The sequence below is a fragment of the Pogona vitticeps genome, chromosome 9, assembly GCF_051106095.1.
Source record: "Pogona vitticeps strain Pit_001003342236 chromosome 9, PviZW2.1, whole genome shotgun sequence".
NCBI lineage: Eukaryota > Metazoa > Chordata > Lepidosauria > Squamata > Agamidae > Pogona > Pogona vitticeps.
In genome coordinates this window covers 10749593-10774766 of record NC_135791.1, presented here as the reverse complement: position 1 = coordinate 10774766, position 25174 = coordinate 10749593, and the positions used below count along the sequence as shown (strand labels likewise).

The 25174-nt window shown below is 44.9% G+C and overlaps 1 protein-coding gene across 4 annotated transcripts in view; it reads left to right on the top strand.

Moving 5' to 3' along the window:
- Positions 1-25174, top strand: part of TMEM200B (transmembrane protein 200B) — a 49915-nt gene that overhangs the window by 5682 nt on the left and 19059 nt on the right. The window contains exons 1-2 of one of the 4 annotated variants that reach the window (XM_078380180.1): positions 1908-2040; positions 2778-2949. The exons of 1 other annotated variant lie outside the window; for it this stretch is intronic. The gene's annotated coding sequence lies outside the window, so the exon portion shown is untranslated. Of the gene's footprint in view, positions 1-1907; positions 2041-2777; positions 2950-14451; positions 14525-25174 lie in introns of those variants that run through there. 2 more of the 4 variants (XR_013538445.1, XM_078380181.1) reach the window with 2 other exon arrangements.

Sequence of the window (25174 nt, the reverse complement as noted above, 5' to 3'; positions counted from 1 at the left end):
ACTAGGGCTTATTTTCAGGGAAACAAGATAAACATTTTGGCAACTGGGGCAAACAGCACCCTCTCCTGCCCACTCTGCCATGAAGCCTGGGTACAATCTCACCATGGAAAAGAAAGAAAACATGATGCCACTCCCCACACACCCCAATAAAGTTTATGCTTTCCTAAGTGGAAAGTGAACCATGTGGGATGTGTGGGAAGCGGGCATTTATATGGGAGGGAAGGACCTCTTCAGTCTCTTAGCCAGTGATGTAGTGGAGGTAGAACACACTGGAATGCCACTCCCAAACTCTCCCCCCCCCCCCCAGCCAGGAAGACTGGTTTCCTATGTTGAAGGAGGAGGACAAGTCACCCATGTGGCACCGGATGTTTTGATAGCATGATCTGCAATAATGGGAAGGGAAGCTCATCTTCCCTTCGATGAGTTTGAGGTGATGATCCATCATTCCTGCCCTCCCTAATTTTGCCTCACTATACTTCTAGCAGGGAGGTGAGGCTGAAAGGGACTGGTCAGCCCAAGCCACCTAGGGAGTTTCCTGGACAACTGGGGGGGGGGGGGACATGGATCGCCCAAATCCTAATCTGGGATTTTACACACCCACACTGGCTTTCTTTAAATGGAAATATTACACTTCTTAGCTAGACTGTTTACATTCCTAATGAAAAGCCTTAAAGGTTGCCTTTCATTTTAGCGGAAGCTCTTTGGTTGGAGTTTATTGGTCAGGAGAGGGCTTTCCAGCCTTTAGCCAGGCCTATAACCGTGTGGTGAACATGAATTTCACACATCGATTGGAAGGGTGGTTTGGCTTTCACGTGAACTAGACAGAAAACGCCCATTATGGCTTTATTGCTTGTGTGCGCCTTTCACAATAACCTCATCTTAAGAAATTTCCTCCAGACAGGCAACGATCATTGTCTCCAAGGTTTCTCCCATGTAACGGTATTTGGGCACAAAGGGCGGGACAAAGGGAACAGGCGAACATTTCAGGATCCTTGCAAGGAGTCGATGTACAGTAGTACCTTCTTCTTAAGTTCCCCTCTGAGATCCCCGAGAGCGGTAGCTCTTCTGAGCCTTGTGCTGCGTTTTCCAAATATTGTCGATGCTTCTTCTTCTGCAGTGCAGGAGGGCAGTTCTGTTGAGTTGTGCTCCTCAGTGTGTATGTATTATAGTATTCAATTAAAATCCAACTGCTCTCGTTGCAAGTTAAAACTCTTGCCAGGAGAGGAAGGCGGCATCCCCAAGTACTACTGTAGTCTCATGGCACGGGATCCCAGGCAAGCAGCGAGGCGGCTTGTAGTACGAGTCCGGGCTCTCTCCTGAGAGCGAGCGAGCGAGTCGCGACGAGTCGCCGGCGATCGGGGGGGCGCGTCTCCGGGCCCCCCGCCCGCCCCGCGTGATCCTCCCTCGAAACCCCTCCCTCTTTCCCCGCCACAAGTTGGAGGGCAGAAGAAGAAGGGGCGCCCGCGCCAGAGAGGCTGGCCGAGCCGGGAAGCGGCCGCTTCGCTCCAGCCCTTCTTTGCGCCCGCTGGCTGGCCGGGGGAGAGAGAGCGAGAGCGGCGGGGACCAGCCCCGGGGCAGGCAGCCGGCCCACCCACCCGCCTTGCTCACGGAGGAGCACCCCCCCGAGGCCCCGGGAAGGGCAGGGCGAAAGAAGCCGCGGCCGGGCGCGCAAGAGCGCCGGAGGGAAAGACTGCAGGAGAGGCGCGGCGCGGCGCCCCAGTGGGGCGCAAGCGGCGGGAGAGCCTGACGGGACCCCGGTGTGTGGAGAGGGGGCGAGCCCTAGGAGTCCCCTCGCCGGGTCCCTCCCCCGCCTCGCCCCTCGGGGTGGGGGGGCTGCCTCTGCCACCGACGCCGCTCCAGCCTGCCCTGCGCGAGGCGACCGGGGGGCGCAGCGGCTGCGCTTGGACGGCCCGCGCGCTCGGAGCCCCGCAGTCGGCGGCGCGGCGGAGGCGCCTGGCGGGGCGGGGAGAGGAAACTCGCGCAGCGGCTGCCGAGACTGTGGGGAGCCCGGCGGCGGCGGCGGCGGCGGCGGGGCGCGAGGTGAGGCTCCCCCCGGGACCGGGTCGAGGGGAAGGGGGGGACGGCGGCGGGCGGCCTTTCGCGCTCCCTTCCAACTTCCCCGGGCCCCTCGTGGAGCGGGGGGGGGGGGCTTCGCGGCTCTTGTGGGGCTGGGTTTTCAGGGCTCTTTTCTCCCCCCCACCCCCAAAACTGGAGAACTGGACCGAACCATTTGGCGCTGTGCCCCCCCCTCCTCGCTTTCATAGCAGGAGGTGAAGGAATCCATCGGAAAGAGGCAGAGGATGTACAACAGCCAGCCCCCCCCTCTCTTCAGAGGCCCGCAGGACTGAGGAAATTACCCCCTCAGCTACCAGAGACCCCCCTCCCTTTTAGGAATCAGTGCCCCGCTCGCCATCCTTTGAAGAAACATCCCAAGGATGTTGAGAGGGGGATGTGCAGAGATCCCCACAACGAACCCCCCCCCCGTGTTCCCTAATCCCAGGGGGTTGTGCGGTGCAATGGGTAAAGATGCTCCAGAGCCGTCCTGACTTCTGAAATGGCCATCCATCTCCCAGGGAGGGAGGGAGGGAGGGAGGGCTTCGGGTGGCTTCCCCTCGTCGTGCCTGCCATGTGTTCTGGGTGTTCCCTTGTGCCTCGCCAGAAAACTTGCCAGACCAACTCTAGAGCTCTTTCCCTTCCCCTCTGCAAGAAATGAAAAAGGTCCAGAGCCGCTGGGGTTTCTGTTTATTCCTTCCCCTTCCTGGCATGTTTTTCTTCAGATGGCCCAAGAAACAGCAAGCCGGTGGGAAGCCGCACCACGTTTGAGATCCTTGGCCTTCCTTTTCCCAAGAAAGCAGATCCAAGTGTCGGAGAAATAATTGAAACGGAAGAACATCAGCGAAAGAAATATTAACTCCCATTAAGTGGCGGATGATGTCTGCTTTGCTTACAGTAAGTGGCTCTTCCCAGCTGATCCCTTGTGTCTCGGAGTGGCCCTGTTGCATTGTGTTGTTGATGGGTTGTCTTCCAGCTATTTTTCATTCCGTGGCGTCAGTGCAAAAACATTTGATTTGTTGGGAGGAAGCAGATATCGCACTCTCCATCTTTAAAAGCTTCTGATAAACACCCCATTAGAATCATAGAAGAGGTGGGGCGGAGAGCAGATTCAGAGAGCAAGGAGATTTGGTGATCCTGGAGGCAGGTCAAGATCCTGTTCTTGCAGGACAGTGCCTCTGTCTAGATTTTGGCTGGATTCCTATACAATGCACTGTATTCTTTGTTTTATTGTGCAGTACACCATACACATTTACCTACAGCAGTCCCGCACAATGTGCTGTGCTTTATACTGTACTATGCATGCTTACTTAGAAGTAATTCTTATGAAACATAACAGGTTTACATCTAAGTACACATGCATGGGATTGCATTGTAAATAGCAAACAAGCCTGATTTGTATTTACCATTCCTGGGTCCCAGTGCAAAGGCCAGATGCAGGACCATTATGTTGAACTAACTTGTGAATCCTTGTGGCCTGGATTGGCTGCAGAGTTGAAAGCCAAAAATGGGGACCCCTTCATTCTTTCATTTCTAATGGTCTCTGGGACATCCTTAGAGATTTCAGAAAGAAAAGAGGATGAGGTGAAAACATTGGTTGGTTTAAGCCAGTTTTTAGCTTTTTAAATGAAAAACTAGGAGGATGAGTGTGCATTCATAAATCCAGATTCTTGGTTTGATTTCCATTTTAAAAGAAATTTATAGGGTTGGTGGGAACACCGTGGTGTATGAAACATTTCATGGTTTGAGAGGAGGAGAAAGAGGAGGAGGCTAGCATCATAGACTTGAACATGCCAAAGGCTGAGGTCTTTTTGGTAGGTGTCCATCCACTGTGGATAAAAACAGATTTCAGTACTCACAGGGGCCTTTAGAACTGGAGAGAGGAGAGGTCCACAGCCAGGAGGATGAAAGTTCAAGATGAGAGCAACCTGGTCAAATCAATGTGCTGTATATTTTCTTTCTGCTATTCTGTCTCAGTGTCATTTCGGGCAGGACATGGGATTTTTAATTTTGACACCATGGTCAGTAGCTGGGGGGTTCAGGGAGTTATAGCTGAAAAAGTAAGTTTTCCAGACTCCGGTTTTGGGCAGAGTTCACTATCTTTCTACTGGCCTGTCCTTTAAAGCAGAATGGATTATTTGGCTGACCCATACAAAGCTTACTTCCATCAAGAGGCAAACTATAAACACTACACCATCTACAAAAAAAGTATTGCGTAAATGATTTTCAGAGACTAAACATCAGAACCGTATTTTAATCCATTGCCACCACTGCTTTCTAAATCCAGATTTCCCCTGATATTTGCATGGGCAAAAAAAGGTCCCATTGGTGCTGGTCTGTCTTTCAGAGTTTGCACCCCAAAATCTGCCATTGCAAGTGTAATGCCTATGTAAGAGCATCCTTCAGATGTTGCTGGACTGAGAAACCCAACTTCCCTCCCTGCTTATACTGGCTGGGGCTGGTGGGAACTGCAGTCTAACAGCATTTGGAACACCCCACATTGCCAACCCTGATGTGTACATATTCTTCTATAACGCTGAATGGTTGACTTGGATAGATCAGTGAGAAGAGCTAGCCTGTGTAGTCTTGGGCAAGAAGCACCTCAGAACAAAGGAAGAAGGGAATGGTAAACCACTTCTGCATACTCTGTACCTAAGTAAGCCTGCAAAGAGTCACCATAACTTGGAACCAACTTGATATTATGTAATTTTGCAATTATTATAATTACCCTGAATTATTTTTTATTTTGTGTTACCTAGGAGTAGACTGTTGTGTGAAATATCTCTGATTTCCATTTGGTTCTGGTACCCAGGCACAATGGGATGAGACATTGTCAATTGAAATTTGAGGCTGACGCAGACTGAGATTCTTAGTTATCTACTTATTTCTACGTTTACTATCAGGAACGGATGGAGGTTCTTGTGAGATTTATTGCCTCATATGCTAAAAGAACTTGGATAGCTTTCAGATGAAACTTGGCTGCTGGGCATAATTTGTTACTCTGTCTCAGACAGCAAAGTGTCTTGGGCCAGCCCTACGTTGGCTCTGGCTGGCGAATTTCAGGGTGCAAATAAAAATAAATACCGTATTTTCCCGTGTATAAGACTATATTACGGAAGTAAGCTGAGGAAAGAACAAAAACAAGTGGAGGGGAAAGCAGGGATCAAAGCGATTCTGCTACACTTTTGTCCCTTTTCCCCACACTTGCTAAGCCCCACTTAGATTTCTTAATTTTGGATTAGAAAAGTGGGGGGGCGTCTTATACACAGAAAAATATCGTAAATAATGTAGTCTGCCTATCCACTGTTCTCATCTCCGATTTACAAAAGCTTTCCAGGTTCTTAGACAATAACTTTCCTGAGACCTGTCTAACATCTGTTAGTGGGAGATGTTGGAAACTGAACCCACAACTTGATCTATGCAAAGCATGTTCTACACCAGTGAGCCTCCTTATGCCTCATAAAACATCTTTGCAAGTAAATCTAAAGCTTGGGGACATTATTTTTTGAGCAAAACAGTCTGAATCCCCCAGGCTGCAGCCCTACTTTGCAAAAAACACAATGTACAAGACTCAGTAGAAGACATAAGGAAAGGGATTTTATAACAATTCATTAAACAATACCGGGGGGGAGGGACCTCAACAGCCTTTCTCCAAAGACATTTTATGTTATTTTAATTATACATGATTAACAACTTATTATGTAACTTGTAACAGCAGCAAATTGAATTCTAATTAACTAGCTTAATTAGATGTTTTAAATCCATATGTTAATCATTTGTTGAACATCCCAGTACACTGAGTTGATTGTTGTTTTAGCCCAGTCCTATTTATCACCCACCCCATTTTATTTTCTCAACATTGAAAAAGGGACTATTCAGTGCATCAAGTTTTTCTATCTCTTCTAATCTGCCCCTTCTGTATGATCATTTTATGCATTTAATAATGAACTAACATTCATTTCTTCACACAAGTCCTCTCTCTTCACCACTACTCCCAAACATTCACTTTTTTTTTGGCTTGTGACTCAGTTCAGAGACCTTTGCATCTCTTAATTTTGGAAACTGTTCTTGTCAAGCAGCTGCCCCAGCAGGACTCTCCCGTCTTGCATTTTTAACATTTATTCTCCTATTGATGCCTGTAATGCATCTGTACAATCATGGATGAGCCCTGTGAAGCAAAACTATTATAAAACCACTTGAGAGATTATTAAGAAACCAGGGAATGACTCAAGCTTGCTCCTACTGTTTATTATATGCATTCTTTATAATGCAGGCTTCGTCAGTGTAGAAGTGAGGAAACCAGGAACTTAGCTTAGCGGTACAAGCATATACTACTTGTGTTCAAGCGGTCCTGGCAAGAGATGTTGGTAACTTACTCTACCGTTTGGTAGAGTAAGGCAACTGCCTTAAGCAGGAAATTTTGGTAGGTAGCAGTGTTAGCCCATTGGCTGATCCTCTTCATTATAGCTCTGTGTGCCAGATAGTTTTCATGATCTCTTGAACTAGCCTGCCACCTTCAAAGTGTGTGAAAAACATGCCCCCGTTTTGAATATTGACATCAGAGTTTAGAAAAGTTTCCCTTTTGGATTACAATTTCGAGACTATCCCCATCTAGCATAGCCCCTGGCTGTCCTTTCTGAGGGCAGGATGCTTGGAACTGGAATTCCAAAAAGATGGCTTGCTTGCTTTTGAAGCTCTGATTGAAAGAGGAAAAAAAAAGACTCACTGTGCAGGATACAGGAAGAGCGAGGCGTCTTGCCTTTTGTCTCAGACAGTGCTTTGTATCACTCTTCAGGTATCTTAGGGAACTGACCTGGTGTTCCTCTGATCCAGCTTCCAGGTTGAAAACGTCAGTTCCTCCCTGTTCTCAACTGTTATATCATCCCTGGTGAGGGCAACTCTTCACTCCTTTGGTCAGCTATTCCCTGGCAAAGGATGGAAGTTTACAAAAATAGAACCAGTAGCTCAGATAATATGCTTTTGGTCCTGGGTTCAGTCTTAGACACCTGTAACAAAAAAGAGATTGGGGGGGTCTACTGATTTCTAGTAATTTGAATATATTTACAAAGCTTTCTGGCTTGCAATGATTTAATAAATTGAAGAGTCAAGTCTTCACTAAGTGGAGAATTATATTGGGTGGGATAAGATATGGAGGGGAGGAGAACCACATGTGCCACCCTGAGCTGATTGGATGAAATACGGGATGAAAGTGTAACTAATAAATAGTAAATAGTAAATAGTGAAAACTGTCCCTCTTGCCCTTCTAAATTGAGTTACTGAAATAGGGAAAAGTGTTGGGAGGCACTTGTGCCCCGTCTGTGAAAGACTTACCAGCTTTATGCTGCAACTAGAAAGACGTTTCTGGTTTGAATCATCTGCTCAGCAGTGCTCAGTTCCTTAATTCTTTGAGTGGATGTCGGCCTATTGATAGTCCTTGAAGTCCTGGTTAAAAAACAAAAACATGTCTGAGATGCTTGTAATCTGCTTGCTGCCTGCTGCTGTAGACAATAGTGAGCTCAATGGCCCAATTGTCCGACATGCATAAGGATGCTTCTCTATTCCTATGATCTTCTTTAAGTAGACTGGCACCTTTAAGCTTCCATATTTAGTCATTGTGTGCCAAAGCATCTGTTCCTGTGCCTTGAAAGCCTCTCTTCTTCAGTAGTTTTTCAAAGCTCCCATGTTGTGGGAGCTTAGCACCATGTCTGGCACAGATGTAGCAGACAGTCTGTTCTTGCTCTGTGCCAAATTTGGGGAAGTTTGGGGAAAGGGGTTTTGAGTTATGACTTAAAATTTAAAACATTACCCTCATGCAGAAACAAGTGATATTAAATGTCTCCAGATTTCAAATAGCTCGTACAAATTTAAAAGACCACTCTTGCTTATCTTGAAGAGAATGGTTGTTCCCACCCATTTTTTTTAATTTGGGAAGATTCCAGGTTTCATGGGCTGAAGTATTAATCCTCAAAAAAGGCCTTTCAAAAGGGCAAAACGACCATTTTTTGTTATAAGCTTGAGCATTTGGAACCAGTTTACCAGCAAGAAGGATGCAAGCTAGATAACATTGTTGCAGCTTTGCAAGTGGGGAAGGGAATGTTTGGAGGGCAATGAAAGATCACAGAAACAGTTAAAAAAAACAGTTTTCTATGAAGAGTAAAAAAAAAACAGGCTTGCTTTAAAGAAAGTAATGGAGTAACAGTCCTCCAGAAAGGGGGGAAATTCTCCATGTATCTCCAGGGAATTAGAATACAGTTTTGTAAAGCATATCCAGAATATTTCTGCATTACAAAAGCTGTTGTATTTGTTGCAGTCCTGAGTGCTTTCAGTAAACATTCTCTCCTGACATAGGCCTTCAAAGAAGGAATCATCTCCAAGTCTGGGGCAATCTGAACTTTTGAACTTGTCAGTCAGCTGACTCTCAGGAAGATAACTTTTTAGGTTCTTGGTCATTCATGCCGGAAAAGGAATTCTGTGTATGGTTGTAAACATATTTTAAAAACAAAACTTGCTGAAAAAACAGCTCTGAGAATTGCTTTATGTCTGGGTGAAAAGTGGTTAACTGATAAAAAAAAAAAAAAGAAGCCAGCATCTAGGATTTTCCCTTGCTTAATGACACTCTGTGAATGGTAGTGAGGACAATAGAATAGACAATAGCACAATCCTGTAGAACATCTTGACTAATGCCATTGGTATTGTCAAGGTTCAGATTGCCTTTTGCTATGTAAAGCTTAGCATCTTTTTTCCTCTTGGGAACACAGGTATGATATTTTGAATGGTGGATACAGAAGCACAATACAGTATCCTATATTCATAAACTGGATTTTTTTTTTTGAAGAATTGAATCCATTAATTATGTTCCTGATGAACTTTACATTATTTAGAAATGGAAAACATTTTGCCCCGTATCACTGTATCGTGTTCTGTGTTTATTTGTTTAGATATTCCTAAGGAAATAGTAGGGTGAAGGGGACCAATTTTCTTTGGGGCGTGTATGCAATGGAAAATTGAATTCTTCCATCTCCTATGTTACTGTCCTAGAATTATGCTTACCTCCCAGTGGTATGGTGTGGCTGTCTGGCAAAACAAAGATTCAAGAGACTGGATAATTTTTCTCATGGTCTTACCTTGTTTAGTTTTCAGATCTTTTACTTCAACACATATTCATTAAACTCAATGGAATAAGTAGCAGAAAGACTAGAACAGTGGTTCTTAACCTTTGTTACTCGGATGTTTTTGAACTGCAACTCCCAGAAACCCCAGCCAGCACAGTTGGTGGTGAAGGCTTCTGGGAGTTGCAGTCCAAAACTCCTGAGTAACCCAAGGTTAAGAACCAGTGGACTAGAAGACTGTGAGATGGTAAATCAGGGATGGGAAGCTTTGGCTGTCCAGATGTTTTAGACTAGAACTCCCATAAATAAAGGTAAAGGTTCCCCTTGACATTTTTAGTCCAGTCGTGTCTGACTCTAGGGGGCGGTGCTCATCCTTGTTTCCAAGCCATAGAGCCAGTGCTTGTTCGAAGACAGTTTCCGTGGTCACATGGCCAGCGTGACTAGGGAACACTGTTTTACCTCCCCACTGAGATATCTACTCGCATTTACATGTTTTCGAACTGCTAGGTTGACGAGGAGCTGGGACAAAGCGACAGGAGCTCACTCCGTCGCGTGGATTTGATCTTATGACTGCTGGTCTTCTGACCCTGCAGCACAGGCTTCTGCAGTTTAGCCCACAGCGCCACCACATCCCTTTAGAACTCCCATAAGCTCTTACAAATAAACCATGCTGGCTGGGCTTCTGGCAGCCAACATCTGTGCAAAACATTTGGTAAAGGTTCCCTACCTCTTACTTAAAATGTCATTGCTTGTCAACTATGTTTGCCAACTTTAGCTTCATCAGGGCAAAGGTGTTGAATTCACAGTCTTCTGATTATCATGAGTTTCCCACAGTATTGCCCCAATCCAGGGTCAATGCAGGCCTGGCTACAGTAAGGGGTCCATATGCTCCCAGCGTGATCCAAAGAGCTTCTGATCACTTTCGTCATCTTATTTGCCTTAAATACTTCCAGTTGAACAATGAAAGTGTGACCTCGTTTCTGAAGACGCCAGTGGTGAAGAGAATGTTCAATGTGTCTCAGTTATTTTTGGTAGAAACTAGACCATGCCGAATATAAATGGTTTCTGGGTGGCCAAGTTATTTTGTGATTTCCTGGTTATGAAAGGCTGGATCTCCATTTCCCAGCTGGAGACATGACTTTAATTAGCAGGTTTGAAGTCTGGGTGGAGGAAGGAACAGAGGCTCAATAAATTCACATCTGGCCAGATTGTGCAGTATGCCGCTTCTACCATAGAAAAGGGTGGACACATTAGTCTCTATGCAGGCCATATATTCAGTCTGTGCATTCATATGTATTCACTCAAATGCCCCTTCTATCCCAGTTTCTGCACCACTCTTAGTATTCATTTTCTTACGTAATGTTCCCTAACGTGATGGCTTTGTACAGAATATAGGAAAGTTACTTTTTAGACCATGACTCTCCCCCTCCTCCTAACCAGCATGCTGTGGGGACTTTGATATTCAAAACAAGCAATCAAAACCATTTCCTAGATCTGGGTTTTGTTTGCGACAGTTCCTGGTATGTACCTTTTGTACACAGTTCCCCCTAATATACATATTTTTGTGCCTGATTCCAGAGTTGAGAAACTGCATTTGCAACATTTAGCAAAGTGAACAGTCTGAAGGAGAACTCCATATCAGGGCAAATGAAACTGAGGCTCAGATGAAGTTCTCCCCTTCCCTGAAAGTGCCCCCCAGATAGGTCTAAGGGCTTCTTTTTTTAAAATGAGATCTTAGCTTAGTGAGAATCTCTTCTGTGGAGGTAGCTGTAGAGAAAGGAAAGTGGGCTCAGGTTCAAGTTCTCTAAGCCAAAGGTGGGCATTTGTATGTCTCCGGCATACAAAAAATAGATTCTAAGAGTAATGCAGAAACTGGAGGAAATGGGCATTTGACGGAATATGTGTCAATACTTCATGCCTTTCTGTGCTAGAAGTGGCATGCAATACAGTCTGGCCAACTACCACGTTCATTCCTTGAAAGTCATTTGCTCAGAGGGCACTTGCTAGTGGTGCACAGGGCTGAATTCAGCGACGGCCGGATTCAGAAACGAAACGTTGGCAGAGACATCGCTTTTCTCTAATTCTGCTATCAACTCATTTCTCGCTCTTCTTTGACATCCTGTTTCTCCTTCCTTCCCTGCTCAGCAGGATGCCAGAAGACAGAGTGATTGTCGGTCTGAATTAGCAGAGGGCATTTGACATTAGCTGGGCAAGCCCACCCCTGCTGGAGGGCGTGGGGGACTCTGGGAGGGAGTGCCGGCCTAGTTGTGCTGTTGCGGCACTGTGGCCCCCCCCCCCCCCCCGGATGAGTAATGCTGAGGGACAAGCGTCAAGTGGGCATAATAGGAGTCTAAATTCATTGTTTTGGAATTAAATGACCCCTGGCTTCAGCTGGAGATTTCTGGCATGAATATGCAGCAAAAGTAGTGGGGTCTTCAGCTCCAGAGTTGGTGTTCTAACCCTGAGGGGAATTCGACCAGTTTGGGGCATTTATTTATGTATATCTACCCTCTTAAAACGTCTACCATAGGGCTGTATCACAAAACTAGCTCAAGGGTTCAGAGTCGCTTTGTGATGGATAGAAAAGGGAAGGGAACCCAACAGTTAAAGGGAGTGCCATTCTTCATTCTTTCCCCCCTCCCCTCATGCCACGGAGTGGAAAGAAATTGTGCGTTAACTCATGGCTTCTGTCCAGTTCCATTTTTTTTTAAAAGCGGTTTTCTTGACGAGTCTCTGGGGAGAGCAAGTAGAAAAGAATGCGACTTAGCAAATGGCCCATCCACAAATCATGAAGTACTGCCAGCTCTTCTGCTCTGAAACTCCTCTTATTAAGGGAAATCTACTCCTGTGACCATTCCAGAACGTCTCTCGATGCTTGGCCTTGGGCATTCTGGGCTTCTTCGTTTCAAGGGACGCTCAACTCGTAGGCCCGAAACTGACCTTGCTGTAATAAGGGGAGCTTTCTAGGGCCCTAAATAGAGCACGATCTGATTTATCCTGTGTATTTGACTTTTATTTCCCCCTCAGCAAAACTTCTTAAGTGTTCCAATTGCCCATAAATATTTAAATATCAACATTATAGGGGAAAAACATAAATTACGCTTGATATGGTAGAGATATTAGTTTTAAACAAATACAAAGGTTTATGTGAAAAATTATTTTATATTAAAATACCTGCCTTAAAATTCTTTAAATTTTAAAGGAAAGGGCCATGAAAATGACTAACACGCTAAATGTAACACATGAAACGAGAGCAGTGCATGCTATGTTGTTGTTACTTCTGGCAGCATTTAGCTGTCTTCCGCAGAGGTTAGTGGAGCACTTCCAGTTTTACTGTAACTGCTGGTGCGGTCACTAGCAACTAAGGGGGCAATGGGGCCACCCTTTATCTCATGTTTTGGACTGGTTTGGGCACAATCAGATTTCATCTGTTTTCTGGCGACTGCACAACCTACTGGTAATTGCCAGTTGGACCAGTCTTTTTCCACGGCAGTCTCTGCATGTTTTGGATTACTGGCGGGGGTGACTGCTTTTTTAGTTGGGTAGGATCACTGTGTTTGAGTTCTGTTTCTGGCACGTTTGATCAACAATATTAAACCAAAGCGGCAATGTTAGGTGTTTCCCTCAGGATTTCAGTGCTGTGTCACTTGGGTAGCAAGCCAATATGTTACTTATCAATTCTTTTTTTTTAATCTCGGTTTCCTCTGCTCCTCATGGAAGGGGAAATAGGAGAGAAGGTGGAGGGTGATCTCTCTCTCCCCACCCCCATTTCCTTTTCTTTATAATCTAGCGCTATGTCATTTGTGTGGCAAAGTGAGTGTCTTGGTATGCCACTTACCAATAAATGAAAAAATATTCAGCCTACCCCTCATCCTGTGGATGGGGAGATAGAAGAGGAGGTGGAGAGGCATCCTCCTCCTCCTCTTCTTTCCTTCTACAATCTAGCTCTGTGTCACTTTGGCATCAAACCAATGAAGTCATATGTCACTTACCAATAAATTTTAAAAATCCAGCTTTCTCCAAGGGAGAGACGAGGGAAGGTGAGGGAGCGCGGAGGCTGAGGGCTAAATAGGGTCACTTGGAGGTGTGCTGTGGTTTCCTGTTCTGGACCCACTGATCCTGACATGTGGATGCAAAGATGGTCTTAAATGTCAGACTTCACTTCCAAGTGGCCCTTTTTAGCCCACTCCAGCCTCGATACCTTCACTCTTAGTTAAATTTCACATTGAAGCAATTCAGCATCCACTGTTGCTAAATCAATTTCATGCAATAATTTTCTCCTTCTTTTTGTTTAGAAATAGAAAATATTCCATAGAAAAATTAAGCCCTGGAAGCCACATCACTGGCTTGCCCCACCACCAACTCAACCCTAAAATCCATGTCTCCCAAATAATTAGCAGCAGATTGCACTCGTGCATTCTGGTGAGATATTGGGAAAGGTCATTAAAGCAGGAGAAAATGTTTGCTTTAAAGAGGTTTTTGTGGGCTACCACTTAAATACATTGGCAAACCAGGAAAGCCCTATTAAAAAGCGTTTCCTGCTTGTTTTAATTCTGTTTTCTGGTTTGCAGCTGAGATGAGAGCGACATGATGTGCTGTCAAATTTCAGAGGCAGAGCAGGAGGGAAATGTGGTCTACAGTGGCGTCTAGGAGACGAAGTTATTCTCTGGATGATCCAGAATGACTCACCCCTGTTTTAGGACATGGCTCCGGGACAGAGGATTGCTGCAGACCAAGATTCTGTCTCTGACATCTTCAGTCAAAACAGGGACAGTGACTATGTAGTCCTCCAGATTTCACTGGACTGCTGCTCCCTGCAATCTGTGCTGGCTAGGGCTTATGGGAGCTGTACATATAGCAGCATCTAGCGGGTCACACATTCCCCAATTTGAGCTAAAAGGATCTGGTAGCAGGAGATGAGAAGTACTTCTGCTGGAGAACCTGGAGATTCCCTCAGGGACAATGGAGGCAGGGGCTAGAGGTTTGGGTCATTTAACTGTATATAAGTAATTTGCAGGGTTGAAGCACCGGACCTCAGATTAGCTGCAATAGTGATGTTCTCTTACTCCTTCAGGTTTCTCTTCTCCCCCCCCCCTTCCGAGTTTAGCTGCCACACTTCTGGTATTGCAGAAGGGCATGGGGCGGGTGGATTTTCCCAGCAGTCACATTTTGCTATAAGCAATCTCTCTTGCTGTCTGGAATGTACAGTTTCCAAAATATCTGCTTTGGGTGGAAATGAAAACTGAACTGATTTGTTGAGATGAACCAACACCACTGCTTACGGTTTCAGATTCTGCTTGGAACCCTCACTCTTGGACCCCAGGATAGTGAGCTGCTCTTCAGATTTGTTTGTTTGTTTGTTTGTTTGTTTGTTTGTTTGTTTGTTTGTTTAGGTGACACTGCTGGATAAAATACATTTACTGATCAGAGATCATGTTGTTTTACTATTGTCTTGTTTTATTGCTATAACATTTACTTATCAGAGATCACGCTGGCAAATGTTCTAGGCATTTAGTACTAACAAGATCAGGTAGTAAATGTTGGTCTATATAAATATTTATGCTTCTAATTCCCACAGTGCCCGTATGCCTGAGTTTGCATACCCTTAGATGTGAAGAGATAGGGCATAAAAAGAGAAAAACAAAATTAATAACTACATTAAAGTAAGGCATATACTACATGTCCTTGTGTTTTTTGTCCATGGTGGAAATGCAGATGGTATAACAAGGAGTTGTGTCATGGTTAATATTAGTGATGTGCACGGGTCTTTGAGCCAGAGGTGCAGAATGGAACAAATCAAGGAGATTTTCATCATTTTTTTGGGTGAAGGAATCTGTTTCAAGGCAGGTAAGCCCCACCAACGGATCACACAGATTTGTTCTGACAGTATAGTCATTGAAACATCAGCCGAAGCAGGAAATGCCATAGGAGAAGAAGGCTGACAAGTGAAATGCCAGTGCAGGCCAGAGATCTCCCATGCAGTCCCAATTGCTAAGACCCAGGGAGGGCCAGAATTTGTATATGCAATCCACTGTAGCTGGTCTGGCAGCCATTTTGCAGTTAGCAGGATGGAGGGTGCTCCTGTCTCCCTTTTAGGTTGGCCAGTGTCTCCTGCGGTTATCTCATTTTAAAATCCTCCAGAACTTTTCCCCACTCCTTTTTGGTTCTGTAGTGACCAGATCTGTACATTGTAAATTTTGTTCCTTGAATTGCATGGGTCTGAACAGCATGGTTTGGGTTATATATGGATCTGTTTTCACTAAATAAATAAATATTCCAATAAATAAATAAATACCCAATAAATACAGTGGTGCCTCACTGGACAATGTTAATTTGTCCCAGCAAAATTGCTGTAGAGTGAAAACATTGTCAAACGAAAAGAAATGCGTTCCAATGGGCTGAAAACTCACCGTACAGCGAAGATCCTCCATAGGGGCAGCCATTTTCGCTGCCTGTAAAGCGAGGAATCCGTCCAAAAACCACAGTGGGGAGCCATTTTGAGCACCCGGCAGCCATTTTGAAACCAGACGATCAGCTGTTTTTAGATCATCATAATGCGAAAATCAGTTCCCGAAGCAGGGAGCCGATCATCGTGAAGCGGATTTTTCCCATTCAAACCATCTTTTTGCAATCGCTTTTGCAATCGCAAAAACCTAATCGTCAAGCGATTTCCTTGTTAAGCGAGGCAATCATTAAGAGAGGCACCACTGTACTGTGCCCCCAGTCCCCCTAGAACCTCATTAGTTTGACACTGTAAGTGACGAAGTGGTCCACTTACCCCGGAACACATCACAAAGACATTTAGGGCTCTTTGTAAGAGCAGCCTCACTGTAGATCTGTGTAAAAGTGTTACAACACTAGCCATTTTATTTTACTGTCCCTTTCTCAATGATCCTCAACCTGTAATATGTCTCCTGGCCACTGCATATCAGCCACAGTTTGGGTCCATGTTTTGCCAAGCAGCCAGCTGCAAATTCAAGATCTCTTTATTCAAGAAGCCTTTACCAGTTGCTTGTTCCCAGTGCAGACCACATCACTCCCAGAGCCAACTAACAAAAAGTCACTTGACTTTGGTTTCCTTATGGAAGTCTGTAGGTGTTTAGATCTTGAAACTGGCTTTGGCTTAAAGGAGTTATAAATAAAAGTCATCACAGTTTCTCTTTGGCTTAATATTAGTCTTCAGAACCTAAAACTGAGACTGCATTTCCTTCATCTGGCCTCCAGCTGCTCTTTAACAGCTTCAACAAACCAACCCAAGAAACATGAATGCAATCACACACTTTATGTATTACATGTTACATAGTTTAGCCTTAAGGGTGAGGATTTCTTTAAGACAGCACTACTGTTTGCTGCTGCTGCTTCTTTTTTTAAATCAGCACAGCCAAAAGATTTCTTGGAGTTGCCACCCCCATTCTGAAAACAGGAATCTTTTATTAGTAGTCGTTGGAACAGGTTTTCGACTTCCTTTTAGTTGGCTATCAATTTGGTTTGTAGCAGAACTTGGAAGTAACACATTACACATAATGCGGCTGCTGGAAATAAGTTACCAATTATTTAAAAAGTAGTAAAGGCAGAACAAAAATTACATTTCCAAAGTAAAGCAATGAGTGGGGAAAAGGGTGTAACATTTTATAGTTATTTCTAAAAGTTAATGTAAAACAGCATTTACAGAGCTACTTCTAACATTTTTTAAGAAGTCTTATGCTATTCTCTTGTAAAACCTAAGTTGTGTTTTAATTTAACAAACTACAGTGAAAAGCAGCAAGCAAAACAGTTGGAAAGCAATGAGCTACTTTTAAAAGCTAAAACAAGCACAGATAATAGATCGCTATTTTAAAAAACCCTATAATGAGTAGCAGGAACAAGTCATTTTAAGAAGTACATTTCTAAGCATTAGCTTTGTAGAATTTTCCTGCTAGTACAGAGGTGTTCAGGGAAGAAAAAGATGAAGGAACAGCAGTTGATGGGATTGTTGTTGACCTGCATTTATCAGTGCAAGTACCTTTGGATTAAAATGTCGCAGGCTGCAGGTGGTAGCTTGCATGAAGGAATGCTCCTGGCAGGCCAGACAAAGAGTCTTATTTGTAGGTACACGTTGAAGGCATTTCTATTTTTGCAAGCCCCATGTTCTGCAGTGCCACCCACTAGTGTCCAACTGACAGATCAGACGGGGCTAGTTAACGCCCCCAAATCCAATATTATACTGGGTCAGGTTGCAAAACTTTATAAAACTGCTCTTCATTATGGTTCTTGGGTGTTTTTTTAAAGACCTTGTTTTGCAAAAGGAGCTTGTTGTGTTACTCTGTTTTATTCATTGCGTGTATACCGCTTTTTTATTATGTTAAAAAGTTAAAAAAAAGGAGAGTGCTGGATTTTGGACTGTTGTCAATTACATTTGAGGGTGATGTGGCAAAAACCTGCAAAACGATTGCAAAGCGTCAGTGTGGGTTTTAAGGGAATCCCAAAACTTGGGGGGGGGGGTTGGTTAGCTAGCATAGTCTCCCTTTTTATTTCATCTGGCATTCTGTGCATTTGGCTTTCAGGCAGAGAGGGAACCTGGGAGGGTATTGGGAGGAGTTTCAGAAATAACAGCAGGTTCCTTGCTGCTGATGCTTGACTTCCAGTGCACGGAGGGTATCAGAGCTGGCGATGAGGGTGCCATCAAGGGAGCAGCACTAACCACTACATCACTGCCCATCCAGCCCCTTGTTGAGAGAGGAGACAAAGAGCTCAACAGGGCCAAGCCAGGTGGGCTTTGCGTTTGCTCAGCAGTAATGGCGAGAAATAATGCGGCAGGAGGTAACTTTCAGATTTTCTGACTGTGGCTAGCAGGGTGGATGGCGGAGGTTTTCTGTGTGTGAGAAAGCCTTCCTTTCGAGCATCCTGCAGCAGGCAGGCATTGCCATTTTTTGGATCCTGTCCAGCCTGTGAAATCACCCTGAGTGTTGCCATATACTGCAGCTGGAGGTGGTTGGCACCTTTGTGTGATTGACTTCAGAGCACTGCTCCAGGGAGCTGGGGGAGGAGGGAGGCTGCTTCCTCCTCCCATCCTACTTTAGCAATCTGCTGAGTGTTTCCATCAAAAGAAACCTGCCTTCAAGGCAGAAACTGAACAACTCTGTAAACCAGAGAATCCGCAAAGTGGCGTCTTGCAAATGACTCTTGCAGATGAAGTTGTCTTCAGCCCAGCCAGTGATGGTGAACGTGGGGAACTACAACCCAGGAACTGGTGGGGTTCTGCAGTTTGCCCACTTCTTCTCTAAGCCCACCCACCCACCCAGTTACAAATTGGCCCGGGTTGGAAAGCCATATCACAACAGATGCTCACTCCAGGCATGCTGGTGTGTGCGTGTGTGCCATCTCCTGGTTAAGATGACCTAAGTCACCACCCTACTCTGGTCCCTGCTGTTTCTGCTCCCCATTTGACTGCCGTCTACCCAAAGCACATCACCATTCTGGGAGAGGGCACGGTGTTGGCATGATGCAGTGGTTAGAGGGCTGAACTGAGGTTAAAGAGATCCAGGTTATAGTTACCACTCAGCTTTGAAAACTAGCTTTTAGAGCCACCATAGATCAGAGCAATGGGATAGCAGGTAAAGCCAACAATAATAGCGCATTGTCCACAGCACCTGAAGCAGTGTGGTCGTTTGGACCTGGGGCTAAAGGGGAGTGATGCTTTGGAATTGGCAGCTTTGTCTCAGAGATGGTAAATACCTGGTGTGTGGGGTGTGTGTGTGTGTGAGACTGTGGAAGTTGTAGTCCAAAAAGCTCAAGTATTTCTTGTCTTAGTTTTGTCCCCCCCCCCAATAAACGGGAATGGCTTCCAGGCCTTCTCGAACAGCAGCCTCCCTCTGCCTAACGGTAAGGCTGGTTCCGTTTTTTTTTAATTCACCAAAGTCTTCTGCCAGAATTCCAGGAAGGATAACAATCCAGACCTTCTATTTTTAGGATTGGAAATGTGGAACGGTGACAGATTGACAGGAATAAGGAACACATAATTGGACCAGGGATCCGTCAACACTGCTCCCTCCCTTTCTCAATCCATGTAGGTGGCACAAGAAGGTTATGCTGAAAGGGACTATTTTTAAACCCCTTATCTTGGAGCAAGCTGTGATTATGCCTCTTTTCTTTCTACGTGAAAGGTGGTGATGACATAGAGGAATGTGAACAGTCACGAGCAAAACTTGAAATACTACCTTTTTTGGATTACAATTCCCAAGATCCCCCAGTCATAGCTGCTCCCATCTTTCCTGGGGAAGGCTTATCTAAACAAAGCTCGCCCTACTGTTAGGCAAACAGAAGTAATGAATTCAGGCAGCATAGGATGGGAGGCAGCAGGAAGAAAGAGTTCTATTCCATGTGGCCCTAAGTGAGCCTGCTGCCGGAGAACACACACCCATCATCATGCACCAGTTTTATGTAGGTGACAGGGCAAGAAGGTGTGCCTTGGGCAGGCCCTGGGTATAAGGCATGGATGAAGAGGCATTGGGAATTAGTGCTCTGGTACTTTGAAACATAGTATCTGACGAGGATGTTGCTGTGATCATTGTTTCTCAACTGCTGACATTTCCCGGGTGATACCCCAAGGCTGTTTTTCTGCAGGCTCTTGCAGCATCATGGGGAATTATGCCACTGAATTTGGGTGCAGACTGTTAACTTCCACTTAGAGGAAGCAAAATGCTTGCATTTTAAATGGGAGATTTCCAGCTTCTGACTAACATAATTTGCCACTGAATGTTGGTGAGTTTTGGACAGCGGTGATGAACAGTGATGTCCTTTGAGAGAAGATCTGGCCTAAGGATGCTTGTCCCTGGGTTGTTAAAATAACAGGAACCCAGGAGGCGAGGTGCCAGCCATTTCTGATGTGAGAGAAGTACATAATTCTGCAGTAGCTAGACCTTTACAGAACCATTCCTATTCACCCTGCAGCATGTCTGAGAGGCCATGGAAAAATTGGGGACAAGTCTGGAGGAGAACGGTGAAAAAGAAAAAGTTGCCACGGATGGTGGGATCGGACTGAATGTTCCCAATTCACAGAAGATAGACTTTGGATGAATATTTAAGAAGAAACTTTTTTTATGGTGTTGAAAGGGTTAAACAGTGGGATCAAGTGCCTGGGAGATCTCTTCACCTAGAGCTCATTAAAGCGTGGACTGCCGTTCGTTGGGGCTCATTTGCTTCTTGTACTGAGTCAGAAGCTAGAGTAGACTAAATGGCCTTCCAGCAAAGGTGGTAATGGGGAATCTTGGAGCGGAAACGCTCATCATGACAGTTCCCAGTGTTGTCCCAACAGATCCATTTTAATAATCTAGTAGTCTTTGTCTCCACCAAGAGCAGGTAAAGCCAGTGGATCTTAATTGCCTGCTCAAGACCTGCCTGCACTAAAATACTTCACCACATAATAGAGATAGCTCACAACACTGTGGAGGGTTGGAGATGAACTTCCCAACAATGAGCTCAAAGGTGACAATTGCCTCTGTGAGTTAGCAGATGATGCATTAATTATTCTTACTATTCAAAAACCCCTTGTGCTTTGTACCTTTGAGCCCTGGATTCCAATATACCAGTACCCTGTATAGGTGAGCAGGAAGTTTATAAAACAATAATTTTCAGGGACTACTGGAGACTCTGAAAAGCAGTTTCTGCTGTTGAAATGTGTTGTGCAAACAAAGTGGTTTAGTTTCCCTAATGAATTCCATTTACAAAATCATGAGCTTTAGAGAGTTTGCAAGTTCTTCTGGCAAGATCTTTTACTTATTAACTGTCTGCAGCAAGTGGGTCTGAACAATAAGGAAATAAGAGAGAATTGTGGAATAGGAAGAAAATGCATTCTCAATCACACAAAGAGGGATCATTTGTGAAAGAAGTAGGAAGCATCTTGAGTTGTTCCTTGATTTTGTTTGAGCATAAGTTGAACATAAAAGAAGCTTCAGGACGTTCCCCCCCCTTCAGCTATTTCCCCTTCAGCCCTGTATCTTTATTCTAAAACATGGTGGATGACAAGCATCTTTTCATGCAGACGTTCATGGTTTTAATGTCGCAGTTTTAGCAAATACATGTGTTTCCCCAAAGTATTACAACAAGCTGCCTCGTGAGTCAGATCGCCCGGGGTCAGCTTCAGCTGGCCTGCCAGTTATAACCTTTCTAGACAGGGGCAATGTGGCAACAGAAGTCCATGCGTTCAGACCACTGCAGTGTGTTTTATGTAGGGCAGCTGCTGAAGACAACATAAAGGCTGCAATGAGTGCAGTAGAAAGCTAGATTTAGCAGAGGTAGTTGTGTTCATCTGTGCAAGCTTTCCAGGCAAAAATCTGTGGCACCTTGAAGACTAACTGTTATATTTTAATGTTTTCCTTGGGTCAATTGTTAGGAGGCGAAGCCCTGACCTCGAACGTATGTATTTGTTTCACGCTGTCTGTGAATCCAGAAATCTAACAAACTAGCTTGAATATGTTTATTTTATATGCCAATAAAGGTTTATTATTATGTATTATTTTAATGTGAGCTTTTGTGGACATGTCCACTTGTTCAAACATATTGAGTGAAATACAGTAAAAGATGGACGTCACAAGTAAAATGTTAATGCAGGGTTTGAGAGTCAGTGGTGTATGGTTGCAGTAATTTATGGCTTATGTTTTGTATTCAGTTCTTTTTGAGTCTGGTCTGTATAAAGTGGTTAGGTTTCTGGCAGGACCACTGTATAGAAACCATCATCTTCTAAAGAAACTGCATGAGCTGTTGATAAGCTTCTGGTTCAAATCATCTGGGGCCCCATGGATGTATTCTGGCAAGAGTGTGGAGTTCTCATTTCGTGTACATTGTCTAAAATTGTCTAAAATTATTTTATTTCCTGTGTCCTCCTCTAAGACCCTTGAGTTTATAAATAGTGAAATAAATATATACATATACATGTGAGTAAAGTTAGTGGGGAAAACCCATTCTCCTCCCTGTAGCCTAGTTACCGTTAAGGATTGCAGTTAAACTCCGAGGGAACAGACCACTTTTGGTTTCTGCCCCGGCCTAGGAAGAGGAGAGGTATCCAGACAGAGGGCTGTTCCAACCAGATGGTGGGTAGACTATGCAGATTTCCCCACATCTTGGTAGATCAGGCATCTAGGCCAGACAATAGGAAGGCCATCTTATTTATATATGGTATGCTGAACAATAGATGAGCTGGCCGGATAGCTCAGTGGGTTGGAATACCAAGCAATAGTTGCGAATTTGATCCCGTCTGTGCCTCCCAGGAGAATAGCCAGCCTGTATGATCTTGGGCAAGCTACATGGTCCTGGAATGCCCCCACAAGAAGGGAATGGTAAACCATTTCTCAATGTGTTATACCTAGAAAGCCCTGAAAAGGGTCACTGTTAGTCAAAATCGAATTGATGACATGCAGTGATAACTATTATTATACGGTACACACACATACACACATTTTGGATTTGTTGTTCTAGTCTGACAATACTGCTTATATCCTGTGAAGGGAGATGTTGGCAAGATGTTCAGTACTGTATTTACTTGAATTATTTTCACATCATAAATCTCAAAGTTGACTTGAGGGTGTGTTTTGTATTGCTTGCCCAGGGCACCAAAATTGCTAGTTCTTCTTTATGGCCTCTGTGAATCACCAATCTGAGTGATCTGCACCTGCATGGAGCCTCATTGGAAAGTTCTAGAGCTTCTGCGGTAGCAAAAAACACATTAGAATAAGGCCTTTCCCCCTCGTATAAGTACCTTGGCGCCAAGGCTCCCCTTTCAGTTTCTTTCAACCACCGCGTTGAGAGCCTCATAGCTCTGCTCCCGTGAGTAAAAGAGAAAGAGAGTTTATTCTTGATTCCTTCCTGTTATCAATCTTTTTTCCTTTAAACTTTTAGATCAAATTCATTATCATCAGAGGGTTTTTTGTTTTCTACTTCACCCGGCCTCTGGCCTCAGCACACACACTCCAATAATTGTTTTTTCTCCTCAAATTATTTTCTCCTATTCATGGCTCCTTTGGGCCCAATTAAACACTACGTGGTCTGTGATAACAGAATACCCCTCTCTGACGGCCACACCAAGTGTCTTTTTTGCTTGGGAGAGGCACACCAGACGTCCTCCTGCCAGATTGCAAGAACTTCAAGCGGAGAATCCTCCGTTCTCGCCTATCCAGATTGAAACTCTGTCTTTGGGAACGATCCCTTCAACCAACCAAAATGGTCCAGCCTCCTTCTAAGGCCACCTCACAAACCAAAGCAATGGAGAAGGCTCTTTCTGAAGCCTCAAAACAACATCCATCGACCACACCATCCCACTCTGATGCCCCATCCACTTTGTCTAAAACTTGAAAAACCCATAAATCAAAGTGCTCGATACAGAAATCCTCAATATTAAAGCCCTCCACTAAACGTCAAATGTCCACCGCAGCCTTTACGGTTCCAGAGCCTTCTCTGCCTAAAAGACCTAAACAGCATAAATCTAAACCTGAAGTCATTTCTCAGCAGCCTCAACAAACCCCCAAATCAATCTCTGTTGGCTCGCCTTCTGGCGATGACGAAATCCCCTCTCATCAACTCTGCTCTCAATCACCGGAATGGGATGACAGAGTCGATCGATTAACATCTTCTCCTCCCAGTCCTCAACACTCTGTTCTTTTGAGCAACCCTTCCATAGTTGCTTCACCTAACAGGGTCGACTCCAAAGAACAAGCACAGACCATACCACATCTGATCATCCACCACGACCACTTCAGAGACATCGGCCCCAACAGTCCCTGGAGCCATCTGTTTCATCACGTGTGGCTCAGACCCACATTCAGCACTCTCACAAGGTTGCCATTTGCCCCGACCAGTGCTTGACCAGACAAACCACAACCGCCATTCAGCCAGTTGCTCTTTCCAGCTTGGCCATACCTTCTCATGGTGGGCCTCGATCTCGACAGCCATTGGTATCAAAACGGACATATCACCGTGACCCACATCAACTCAAACCTGCTCCCTACCTGGCACCAAAAAGACCCAGGACGGTCTTCTACACGCGAGGCTTTTACAGCTCCAGCCTCCCGATATTTTCCTGCTAATCCAGATGAGGGAAGTCATTCCTTTCGCTCGGCATCTCCAGCTTCTATATACTCCACTGCTTTACCAGCTCATCAACAACCTCCATTTTGACATCACCGAGACACAGGCTCTGATGTCGATATCCATCCTGGTCCCTGGACACTGGTTCTGTCCCTCTATCAACACACGATTTCCGTCACCCGATAGAACCAAGCCATCGAACTCTACATTGCTATGACCCCGAGTTCGACACCGACGTTCAACCATATCAAACAACTTCCATGTACACTTGGATGACATCACTCGATATCGAAAATCCTCGACACTAACAAATGCCCATGGACATGCCGCCTCCATCAACATTGAGCCACAAACATCAATACTATGACACCCAACCTATCGACACCGAAGTCAATTTGCAATCCGTCAACTCCCAACGTGATCCCGATTATTCCTATCATGGATCCAGTCCTCAGACGCCATCAGTATTACTTACCTCACCGGAATCCGACCTTGTCGATGCTGATGGTGGCATCGTCGGTGGAATACTTCCAAACTTATGCCCAACTTATGATACGTATGGCTAAGACTCTCAATCTCCAAATCCACTGTCCTTCGACAGAATCTGCCAATCATCTGTACGACCGAATCTCTAAAGATACAACGACTCCAGTACACATCTCGATGCTTCCGTCTCTACTCAGCACCACTCAACGATCCTGGACAAAACCAGCCTCTTCGCATACCATGTCTAAACAAATTGATAACCTCTACAGAGCCCATGATCCTGGAGCTCTGTTTCTTCAAAAACAAACTCTATTTTTGTCAAAGCCTCATGATCCAGATCTCGACATTGACAAATCCTCATATCACCAAATAAAGACAGTAGAAGGACTGAATCAATGGGAAGATGGCTTTGTTCATCATCAGTGTTCACCGTGCGTGTCGCTATCTACCAGGGAGCCATGGGTGCATAT